This window comes from Musa acuminata, chromosome BXJ2-5 (genome assembly GCF_036884655.1).
Source record: "Musa acuminata AAA Group cultivar baxijiao chromosome BXJ2-5, Cavendish_Baxijiao_AAA, whole genome shotgun sequence".
NCBI classification, from domain to species: Eukaryota; Viridiplantae; Streptophyta; class Magnoliopsida; order Zingiberales; family Musaceae; genus Musa; species Musa acuminata.
Window position 1 is genome coordinate 25,755,877 of NC_088342.1, and position 11,735 is coordinate 25,767,611.

Here is an 11,735-nt window from a genome sequence, read left to right on the forward strand (position 1 = left end):
TGTTGGATGCAAATGGGATACCATTGCTGAGGGGAAAGTCCTTGTTCAGAAAATTCATACGAAGGACAATCCAGTTGATATGCTTACGAAGCCTGTTTCAGTTTACAAGTTCAAGCAGTGCTTGGACTTGGTTGGTGTTCATTGTTGGTGATTGCCCGTTGGGGCTTTTATGAAGAAGGTGGAGTAAGTTTTGTTGGGACATGCCAAGGTGGAGATTTGTTAGTTTGGCAAGTCCCATAGTCCCACATCGGGAAAATTAGACTTGTTGTCTCGTCTTGGAACTATAAATAAGGGCCTGGGCTTTGAAGTCAGATGTACCACATGCAGCACAAGAGGCACCACAAGAAAACCTGCTTACGGTTTGGGTTTTTCTTGTTTAGTAAGCTGAAGGTGTTTTATGGCCTAGGAACATCTTCCTAAGGCATTTGTAAGTGTCCCTCTTTTATAGTAGTAATTTGCTCCTCTTTCGTTTGTGGATGTAGGTCAATTGACCGAACCACGTATATCTGGTGTTCTGGTGTTCTTGTCGCTTTTATTCTTTCCGCTTTATTGTCTTTGTTGTGTTGTCAAAATTATCCTTTGGTAAATTTCCTGGGGCTAGCTCTAACACATGCTTATGCGTCATTGTAAATATGTGATTGGCACAGGCATGGTGCTGGTTTCGTGATGTGATAATTGGATGGGCAAGTTATCAGGACAAATTTACCATCATAAAGAAAATAAATCATGCTTTATCTATCTCGGAAAGATGCATCTGTCTTTACTTCATCTAATTCAAATATATATGGATCTCAGTCGCATTCGGAAGTATTCAAATTTCATCTAGTAGTAAAAGGGAACAGTGTTATTTCATCAAAAGCAAAAAAGCAAATGCTAATGATACAAATTATGTTCTGACAGCATGACACGGGCACTGGAGGCAGCATATGCACAGGTTACAGGAAAGAATATTTCTCTATCGGAACAGCAACTAGTGAACTGCGCTTATGCGTTCAACAACTTTGGATGTAATGGAGGATTTCCTTCCCGAGCTTAATGCAGGAATTGATACTGAAGAGTCATATCCATATTCTGCAATGAATGGTGTCTGTTGCCGGCTCAGTGAACATCCAAGGTGAGGGATTAGATCCTCACCTTTCAGCTTGTAGACCAGCAGGCGGGCGAGTCTTTTATGATTGTCTTGTCTTCTATACATTTGCATTTTCTCTACAGTTGTTATTTCTGTTCTAACTGAATAGATGTGCATAGCAATAATTATCCTGTTTTAACTAATTTTATAGGGTGCTGAAGATGATGAACTTAGGCATGCAGTCGGTAGGTCTGGTTCGTTCCAGTTAGTGTTGCATTTCAAGTAGTGAAGGGCTTTAGATTCTACAAAGGAGGAGTTTATACAAGCGATACGTGTGGCCACACTGAAACGGTAACTTCAACATCATTGTCCGTCTCTGTCTGTAAGCATTCACTGTAGATGCTCGATTTCTATGTTTGTATCAATTTTTCTGATCGAATGGAATGGTTTGATTGAATCAATTACAAGCAGGACTCTCAACTTTCATGAAACCCCATTTGTATGCAGGATGTGACCCATGCAGTTCTGGCTGTTGGTTATGGTGTCGAGGATGGCATACCATATTGGCTGATCAAGAACTCATGGGGCAAGCGATTGGGGTCTTGATGGCTACTTCAAGATGGAGTTGGGAAAGAACATGTGCGGTGAGTATCTTACATATTTAGTACAAGCCTGAACCACAAATATTATTATAATATACGATACGCTTATATACCATGACATGCTATATTGCACACGAAAATGATATGGTATGTGAGGTAGGAGTTCATGCATATGTTATAAATATCTATTACATATACTACGTGACGTACTTTTGCACATTTGAATTTTGATTTATTTTGAAGTAGAATTTATCTCTTTATTATATATTTATTGTGTTACAAGATTATATGTTGTTAAAAAGGTCATTAGAAGATCAAGATTACTATGATAAATTTTATGCACATGATTTTAGAATATTATACATGTCACAATATATACTTTAAGTAAGAATACTAATAATTCATGTTTTATAAGTAAGAATACTAATAATTCATTCAAGTGATAGGTTGAGAGTTGAGCAGTTGTGTATCCCTACCAACAAAGGTATGACATCTTGTGGATAATTTTAGATAAATGGATGTGTAGTATTGAGTTTTATTTATTTATTATATATATATATATATATATAGAACTATCAAAACCACTAATAATAGGCGAAACCATGTCCCTTTGTTCAATAAGTTAACATCTTTTCAAATTAGGCCCACTAGCTTGGATACATGGAAATCTTTAGGAGCAAGATCCTTTTAGATAGTCTACGTGAAAAGGGACTTCACGTAGATGTCAACTTTCTTGGCTTCATTCCCTTATTTGATCTTTCGTCTCATATCCTTTAGGCATTGAACCATTTCATTTAGTTGTTCTTAGACAATTGGTTGCAGGTCGATACTTAACTACACCATGAAGTCAAACAATGATGGCCTAGCTTTCACTTTCTAGAAAATAGTGAGGAGACTGCATCGCTCATCCTGCTTTAGATAAAACAACCAAGAGTCTGCAACCACACTAACACGAACTCTAGGAGTGGCATGGGAGGAGAGGTAGTAGGATTGCTCTGCCAAATTGAGTGAGTTGCCCTATTTGAGAAAAATATGAATGATACAAAGGTCTCGATAACTCTTATTTAACACTTCGAAACTTGTTGCATTAAATTTAAGGATACTTTTTTACAATTAGAATGGAGGGTGAGCTCACCACAAGTGATGTGAGCCTCGGTTATTAAAGAGGCGCTTGAATATCGAAACTATGTTAAAAATCTTGGGATAAGAAAAAATAGATTTTTTTTATCCTAATCCAAATGTCGAGCCTCGTGTTAGCAAAGCAATATAGAATTTCTTTATGATCCCATGAAGTTCGAGCGATTCTCCTACGAGACCTTTCTTCTAGTGTTATTATATTAATATAGATTCTGATTGTTCTAGGTATCGAGTTATGAAGTTAACCTTGGTTCAACTCTAATTATGCCATAAGTTTAGTGTTGGAAAATGATTGTGTTCTGTTAGGATCAAGAGCACTAAGAAAAGGGGGGGGGGGGGGGGGGGGGGGTGGGGGGGGGTAAATTAGTGCAGCGGAAAACCTTTTACGATAAAAAAAAACTGCGTTCGTTCGATAAAAGTGATTTCAGTAAGAAAGCCGATTCGTAAATCACTTTAAATTTTGATTAAGCGAGATGTAGCAAAGATATAAATGCAGTTTGCAGTTATGGTTCAAATCAGAAAGTAGGCGCAAACTGAAATATGATATTCGTACGAAAAAATTGATTTACGTCTAAATGATGATTCGTAAATTACTTGATTAAGCGAGATGCAGTTAAAGCAAGGATATAAAGGCAGTTTGCAGTTATGATAGAAATCAAAACGTAAACGCAAACTGAAATATGATAATCGTACGATAAAATTGATTTACCACTAAACGCCGATTCGGAAAGTGCAAAGCTTGAAAGCAGTAAGCTTTTAAGGGGGTTTACAGTAAAGATAATATGCTCAAAGTAAATGCAAACCGAGATTTTGAGTGGTTCGATCAATCTTGACCTACATCCACTTTTGGCTTCCTCCACCGACAAGGTCACCGACGTCCACTAGAGGCCTTCCTTCAATAGGCGAAGGCCAACCACCCTTTTATAGTTTCACTCCTTTTGACGGGCTTAGGAGACAACCCTTACAAAATTTTCTCTCCTCTCTTTAAAGATCAGAACTTGGAAGAAAAGAGGGAGAAGAACTTTTGGCTTTTACAATAATTTTGAGCTCTAAAAATCACAGAATAAGATCGGGATTTCGGTGTGTTTTAGTACCCTTTCAGTGCTGAAAGGGTGGGGTATTTATAGGCCCCAACCCAATTTGAATTCCGAGCTCAAAACTGTCAATTCCCGGAATTTCGGGATCTGGCGATTGCACCGCCTAACTGAGGCGGTTGCACCGCCTGGCAGAGCTCGAAGACTGAGCCTCTGGGCGGTGCCACCTCCTGCCAGAACTTGAAGACCGAGCTCAGGCGGTGCAACCGCCTTAGTTCCACCGCTTGACTGAGGCGGTTGCACCTCCTGCTAGAGCTCGAAGACCGAGCTCAAGCGGTGCCACCTCCTGACTGATGCGGTTGCACCTCCTGCCAGAGCTCGAAGACCGAGCTCAGGCGGTGCCACCTCCTGTCAGGGGCGGTTGCACCGCCCAGTCTTGCTCGGAGACTGAGCCCAGGCGGTGCCACCGCCTGGTAGAAATCAGGGTCCGAATGGGTTGATCCATTCGGCCCAATTTGGGTTTTTCAGGGGCCTAATTGCCCCAAGATTAAGTTAATGGGATCACCTCCCATTTTCAACTTAATCATTGTGCTAACTACGATATTTCCTAAGACAATTACTACAACTTGCTCCGGTGCGTCAATCGCTTCTTCCGGCGAACTTCCGTCGATCATCCGATGAACCCTCGGTGATGCTTCTGCGGACTTGCGACGATCCACTTGGCGAGTTCCGACGAGCTTCTTTGGCAAGCTCATGGACTTCTCGGATTTGTTCCCGCAGAACCTCCGACGACTGTCCGAACTTCCGTCGAACTCTCGAACTCCCAACGTGATTATTGTCTTGACTCCGGCGTAACTCCTGCTGCATATCTTACTTTCATCGTAGTTAATCATGCACACTTATATCAACATATAGATTAGATAACAAATGACAATTGACTTCATCATCAAAATCCGAGATTCAACAATCTCCCCCTTTTTTATGATGACAATCAATTGATAATAGAGTTAACCTTAACTCCCCCTGTCTATATGCTATACTTGAGATAAGTCATTCTTGAATTCAAAACCTTTGAATTCAAGAGACATATTGATAAGTTAAAATCATTTAAACTTATCAATACTCCCATCATGATTCCCATCATGATGTATCTCTCTGAAGATGATGTCAAGGCTTGACATTCATTTTCAAATTTTACATTACAAGTTTGAATGATGGTAATAGTAGCAATTCATCATATTGTAAGATATCAACATGTAAAACTGCGAAGTAAGATTTTTTGTTTGATATCTTGACATGATACAAACAAGGCATAATGCAAATTATAGCAATCATAGCATAGCAATTCATATATCTCTTGGTGATGCAAGCATGGCATTAATACTCATATATTTCTTCCACTTTGTCATCAACAAGAAGTATGGTAATTGTGATACCAAGAGAACAATATAAGCGAATTTTGAGCATAAGTGTGATACCTTTACTAGGTTCATGTCATTTTCAATAGTGAGTCAATTATGCAACCATGACATGGAGATATCAATTCTGTTTTTACCCCGCATCTCCACCATCTATTTGTGAGTTTACTTTAAATGAAGTTAAAATTGATGAGAGATTAAATCTTGCTTCATTTTCACAAGGATCAAGATATGTATTAGAAACGAATCCTTGTTAGTAAAAACACTATCATTCATATAATCAGGAATCATTTTATTAAATTCATTTCTTTAAAGAATATTCTTCACATAGGTGTATTAGAGATGTATTTCATATGTCAACAATGATGAGAATTAAACTTGTTATGACATATGCTTTATTAAGTCCGGAAGAGGATAATGTATCGAGAAACTTCAATTTTTATGAGAATCCGAAAACGAAATTAAGACTTTCATGCATTCGAACGAGACTGTGCTATTGATTTTCAAATATGATCATAAAGACAAAACATGCTTATCATCATGGAAATTTTTATATTCATACACATAATTTCTAACATATAATTATGTAAAATCATCATAGCAATTAAGTGAAATTAATTAATAAATCAATAAAGTCCGAAAAATAATTTCAACAAGTTTATGTATTCGGACATATCAACATTCCTAATTCTCTTCTTATGAAATTAAATTGTTCTTCACTTAGAGGTTTTGTAAAAATATCAGCTAGTTGATGTTTAGTGTCAATGAACTCTATGATTACATCATGATTAGTAACATGATCTCGTATAAAGTGATATCTAATATAAATATGTTTTGTTCTTGAGTGTTGTATAGGATTCTTTGTTAAACATATTGCACTTGTGTTATCACATTTAATGGGAATATTTTTAAGATGAACTTTATAATCTTCTAAAGTGTTTTTCATCCATACAATTTGTGCACAGCATGCATTTGCTGCAATATATTCAGCTTCGGTTGTTGATAGTGTAACCGAATTTTGTTTCTTAGATGACCAGGAAACAAGGGCATGTCCTAAAAATTGACATGTTTCTGATGTGCTTTTTCTATCTAGCCTACAGTTAGCAAAGTCCGCATCAAAATAAGCAATTAACTCAAGATTCTCTGATTTTGGGTACCATAATCCTAGATTTGTGGTACCATTAAGATATCTAAGTATTCTTTTAACTGTTTTGAGATTAGATATCTTAGGGTTTGATTGAAATCTAGCACAAAGTCCTACACTGAACATGATATCTGGTCTAGTTCCAGTGAGGTAAAGTAAACTTCATATCATGCCCCTATAAGTTTTTTGATCGAAGCTTTCTCCACTTTCATCAATTTCTGTGCTCATAGGAGTGTTAATAGCTTTTGAGCTATTCATATTAAACTTTTTTAGCAAATTCATAGTATATTTAGTTTGACTAATAAAGATGTCATTGCTTAGTTGTTTGATTTGTAAGCCTAAGAAGAATGTTAATTCTCCCATTAAACTCATTTCGAATTCAAGACTCATAGTTTTAGCAAAAGATTCACAAAGAGATTCATTCGTAGAACCAAAGATAATATCATCAACATAAATATGAACAATGAGAAAATTATTTTCAAAATTCTTGATGAACAATGTAGTATCAACCTTGCCTTTTGTGAAATTATTTTCAATAAGAAAATAACTAAGTCTCTCATACCAAGCCCTCGGAGCTTGTTTTAAACCATAGAGAGCTTTAGTTAATCTAAACACATGATTAGAGAGGCTATTATTTTCAAATCTAGGAGGTTGTTCAACATAGACTTCTTCGGAAATAAAGCCATTAAGAAAAGCGCTTTTAACATCCATTTGAAACAACTTAAAATTATTACTACTAGCGTAGGCAAGGAGCATCCTTATGGCTTCTAATCGAGCCACAGGAGCGAAGGTTTCTTCGTAATCGATACCTTCTTTTTGGTTGAAAATGAGGAGTATTTGGGATGCTATGAGGGGTGAAATGGAGGTGGCGAAGCTTTGGAAGAGTAAAGAGGGGAAGGGAGTGAGTTGGGGTCGGTTCCACCGTCGACCCTAGCTCTGGTTAAAAAGAGGCAGAATTGCGGGCGGTTGCACCGCTTACAACACGTGACAGTCGAAGGTGCTACCTCTAGCTGGGGCGGTGCCACCGCCTGCAAGCGGTGATCACTTGTTCTGACTGCAGTGTGATCTGATTTGAATGTTTTTGACTTAAGAAGAATTTTCATTTAGAGCAATCAACTTTACTTACGTAATTACGTAAGAATTTTCATTGTAAGATAAGAAATTTTGCATGATCAAGATATATCTTGTGACATGCATACTCTAAATGTCGTGCACATGTTTGTGACAGATTGTTCAAGTTGGTAAGCCTTGCAAGTTCATGACAAACTTAGTAAGTTCATGATATAGTTGGATTCGAAAGTAACGAACGGATGACATCAATGGGTTCGAAAATCCAAAGGATATGTGAAGTGAGAATCATGGGTTTCCAATTCTGAGCGATCAAATAGGATTGTATCTATATCGCATTTGTAATTTTAATTTTCTAATCCTCTTCTATTATTTAGGCTAGAGAGCATCGCGAGTTCTTTTTGGATCTCGGGTCATGAATATCGAGAATCCAAAGAGCAGGATATTATTTCTTGCTCCCAGCTTATGATGTTTTATGTCTTTACAAGAAAGGATTATCTTTAGGTACCCATTTGCTTTTGGGTGCCTCAAAAATAGATCTCCATTTTTTATCATATTGCATAGAATTTATCATGGTTCCTTTAGGAACCCAAATTAATCTGTTCGAACTAATTTTCTTGAATGGACAATAATGCGTTTTGTGTCCAAGTTTGCAACAAAAGTTGCATTTGCAACAAAAGTTGCATTTGCTTTGGTGTCGAACATGTAAGATGGGGCCTTTTTTGAAGGTGGTTGGATTTGGGTGAGGACTTCTCACAAATCCGATTCCACCTCTTTTGGGAACGTGACCCTTGTTTGCAAGGATCATGTTCAAAGACTTGCTACCAACCTCAAATTTCTTTAAGGTGTCTTTAAGTAGCAAGTTTTCCTTTTGAAGAGTTTCTAGATTATAGCATTTTATGCATGAACCTAAACTATCATGATATTCAGTTTTTAACTTATCGAAATTTCAAGTAAGACTATCATGCTCCTTTTTTAGCAATTTGTATTTTCTGCTAATAATCTTGCATTCATCAAATAAGTCATGGAAGACATTTAATAATTCAACAAATGATAAATCTGCATCTATTAAATTCGTTACCTCCTCTCCGATGGCCATTAAGGCGTAATGAGCAACTTGCTCGGTGTTGGACTCCTCTTCTTCGGACGCGCTCGAGTCATCCCACGTTGCTTTGGGTTCATGTTTATTTTTTGTGTCATTCTTAAACTTGTTTCTTTTAATGAATTTTTTAAATTTTCTTGTTAGAAGTGCCACGTCATAGTCATAGTCCTCATCACTTGAGTTTTCTCTCAAGTGGTCTTCTAAAGTTCTGAGTGCCATATCCTTCCTGTTCTTTGGAAGGATGTCTTCTTGCTCTTCATGAGCTTTGCAAGTCATCTCGTAGGTCATTAATGACCCGATTAGTTCTTCAAGAGGCAAGTTGTTTAGATCTTTCGCCTCTTGAATAGCAGTGACTTTAGGATCCCAACTCTTAGGAAGGGATCTTAGAATCTTATTTACGAGCTCAAAATCCGAAAAGCTTTTTCCGAGTCTTTTTAGACCGTTGACGACATCCGTGAAACGGGTAAACATGTCGCCAATAGTCTCACTCGGTTTCATCCGGAAAAGTTCGAAAGAATGTATTAAAAGATTGATTTTTGACTCTTTCACTCTACTTGTGCCTTCGTGAGTCACTTCGAGTGTGTGCCAAATATCAAATGCGGTTTCACAAACCGAAACACAGTTGAACTCGTTTTTATCAAGTGCACAAAATAAGGCATTCATAGCCTTTGCATTAAGAGCAAAAGCCTTCTTCTCCGATTCATTCCAATCGATCATTGGAAGAGAAGACTTCGAAAATCCATTTTCGACAAGATTCCAAAGTTCAAAATCCATAGAAATAAGAAAGATCCTCATTCGGATCTTCCAATAGGTGTAGTCCGTCCCATTGAACATGGGTGAACGTGTAATAGAATGAATGACCCTCTTGGTTTCCGACGTATGCCATCTCTCTTGGGTTTTAATCCGTTTGAGAGTTAACCCCGCTCTGATACCAATTGTTAGGATCAAGAGCACTAAGAGGGGGGGGGGGGTGAATTAGTGCAGCGGAAAACCTTCTACGATTAAAAGAAACTGCGTTCGTTCGATAAAAGTGATTTCAGTAAGAAAGCCAATTCGTAAATCACTTTAACTTTTTATTAAGCTAGATGTAGCAAAGATATAAATGCAGTTTGCAGTTATGGTTCAAATCAGATAGTAGGCGCAAACTGAAATATGATATTCGTATGAAAAAACTGATTTACGTCTAAATGTTGATTTGTAAATCACTTGATTAAGCGAGATGCAGTTAAAGCAAGGATATAAAGGCAGTTTGCAGTTATGATAGAAATCAAAACGTAAACGCAAACTGAAATATGATGATCGTACGATAAAATTGATTTACGTCTAAACGCCGATTCGGAAAGTGCAAAGCTTGAAACCCAATCGTATATGCGCAGAAAGCAGTAAGCTTTTGAGGAGGTTCGCAGTAAAGATAATATGCTCAAAGTAAATGCAAACCGAGATTTAGAGTGGTTCGGTCAATCTTGACCTACATCCACTTTTGGCTTCCTCCACCGACGAGGTCACCGATGTCCACTAGAGGCCTTCCTTCAATAGGCGAAGGCCAACCACCCTTTTATAGTTTCACTCCTTTTGACGGGCTTAGGAGACAACCCTTACAGAATTTTCTCTCCTCTCTTTAAAGATCAGAACTTGGAAGAAAAGAGGGAGAAGAACTTTTGGCTTTTACAACAATTTTGAGCTCTAAAAATCACAGAATAAGATCAGGATTTCGGTGTGTTTTAGTGCCCTTTCAGTGCTGAAAGGGTGGGGTATTTATAGGCCCCAACCCAGTTTGAATTTCGAGCTCAAAACTGTCACTTCCCGGAATTTCGGGATCTGGCGGTTGCACCGCCTGACTGAGCTCGAAGACTGAGCCTCTAAGCGGTGCCACCTCCTGTCAGGGGCGGTTGCACCTCCTGCCAGAACTCGAAGACCGAGCTCAAGCGGTGCCACCGCTTGATTGAGGCGGTTGCACCTCCTGCTAGAGCTCGAAGACCGAGCTCAAGCGGTGCCACCTCCTGATTGAGGCGGTTGCACCTCCTGCCAGAGCTCGAAGACCGAGCTCAGGCGGTGCCACCTCCTGTCAGGGGCAGTTGCACCGCTCAGTCTCGCTCGAAGACTGAGCCCAGGCGGTGCCACCGCCTGGCTGGGGTGGTTCAACTGCCTAGCAGAAATCAGGGTCCGAATGGGTTGATCCATTTGGCCCAATTGTCTCAAGATTAAGTTAATGGGATCACCTCCCATTTCCAACTTAATCATTGTGCTAACTACGATTTTTCCTAAGACATTTACTGCAACTTGCTCCGGTGCGTCAATCGCTTCTTCCGGCGAACTTCCGTCGATCATCCGATGAACCCTCGATGATGCTCCTGTGGACTTCCGGCAAACTCTTGGACTTGCGATGATCTACTTGGCGAGTTCCGACGAGCTTCTTTGGCAAGCTCATGGCCTTCTCGGATTTGTTCCCACAGAACCTCCGACGACTGTCTGAACTTCCGTCGAACTCTCGAACTCCCAACGTGATCATTGTCTTGACTCCGGCGCAACTCCTGCTGCATATCTTACTTTCATCGTAGTTAATCCTGCACACTTATCTCAACATATAGATTAGATAACAAATGACAATTGATTTCATCATCAAAATCCGAGATTCAACATGTTCATAGTATGGGATCATACAAAAACTTCGAGATGTGTCCGATATAAGCTTATACAATCCTTAAATTAAAATCAAAATAAATAATAAAGTAATAAAAGATATAGAGGTTTGGAGGTTTAAATAATATGAGGGTAAGATAATATATTTGAAGCTTTTTATAGAGGCTTTCATAATCATCAAACTTAAATAAGAAGTTAATATACAAGAATAGTTACGTGGAATTGTTGGGGGGTTACTACATGAAGGTTGCCCAAATTTTCGACTTATATTTTTTCCTTAATAATAATAAAGTATTGAAGTATTTTTAATATTTATATTTATATTATTTTAAAATTTTTAATAGTTAAAGTTTTATTTATTTATTTATTGCTTTATTTAGAGATAGGTCTACTTTTGGGATTTCTCACCAAATAGATATATTTGTTTCTATAACAAATTCCTCGTTATTATTGCGAAAAGAATTCAACCATATACCTCCATAAAGGGTTTCCTTAATCAACAAATATGTATTTCCGGATAA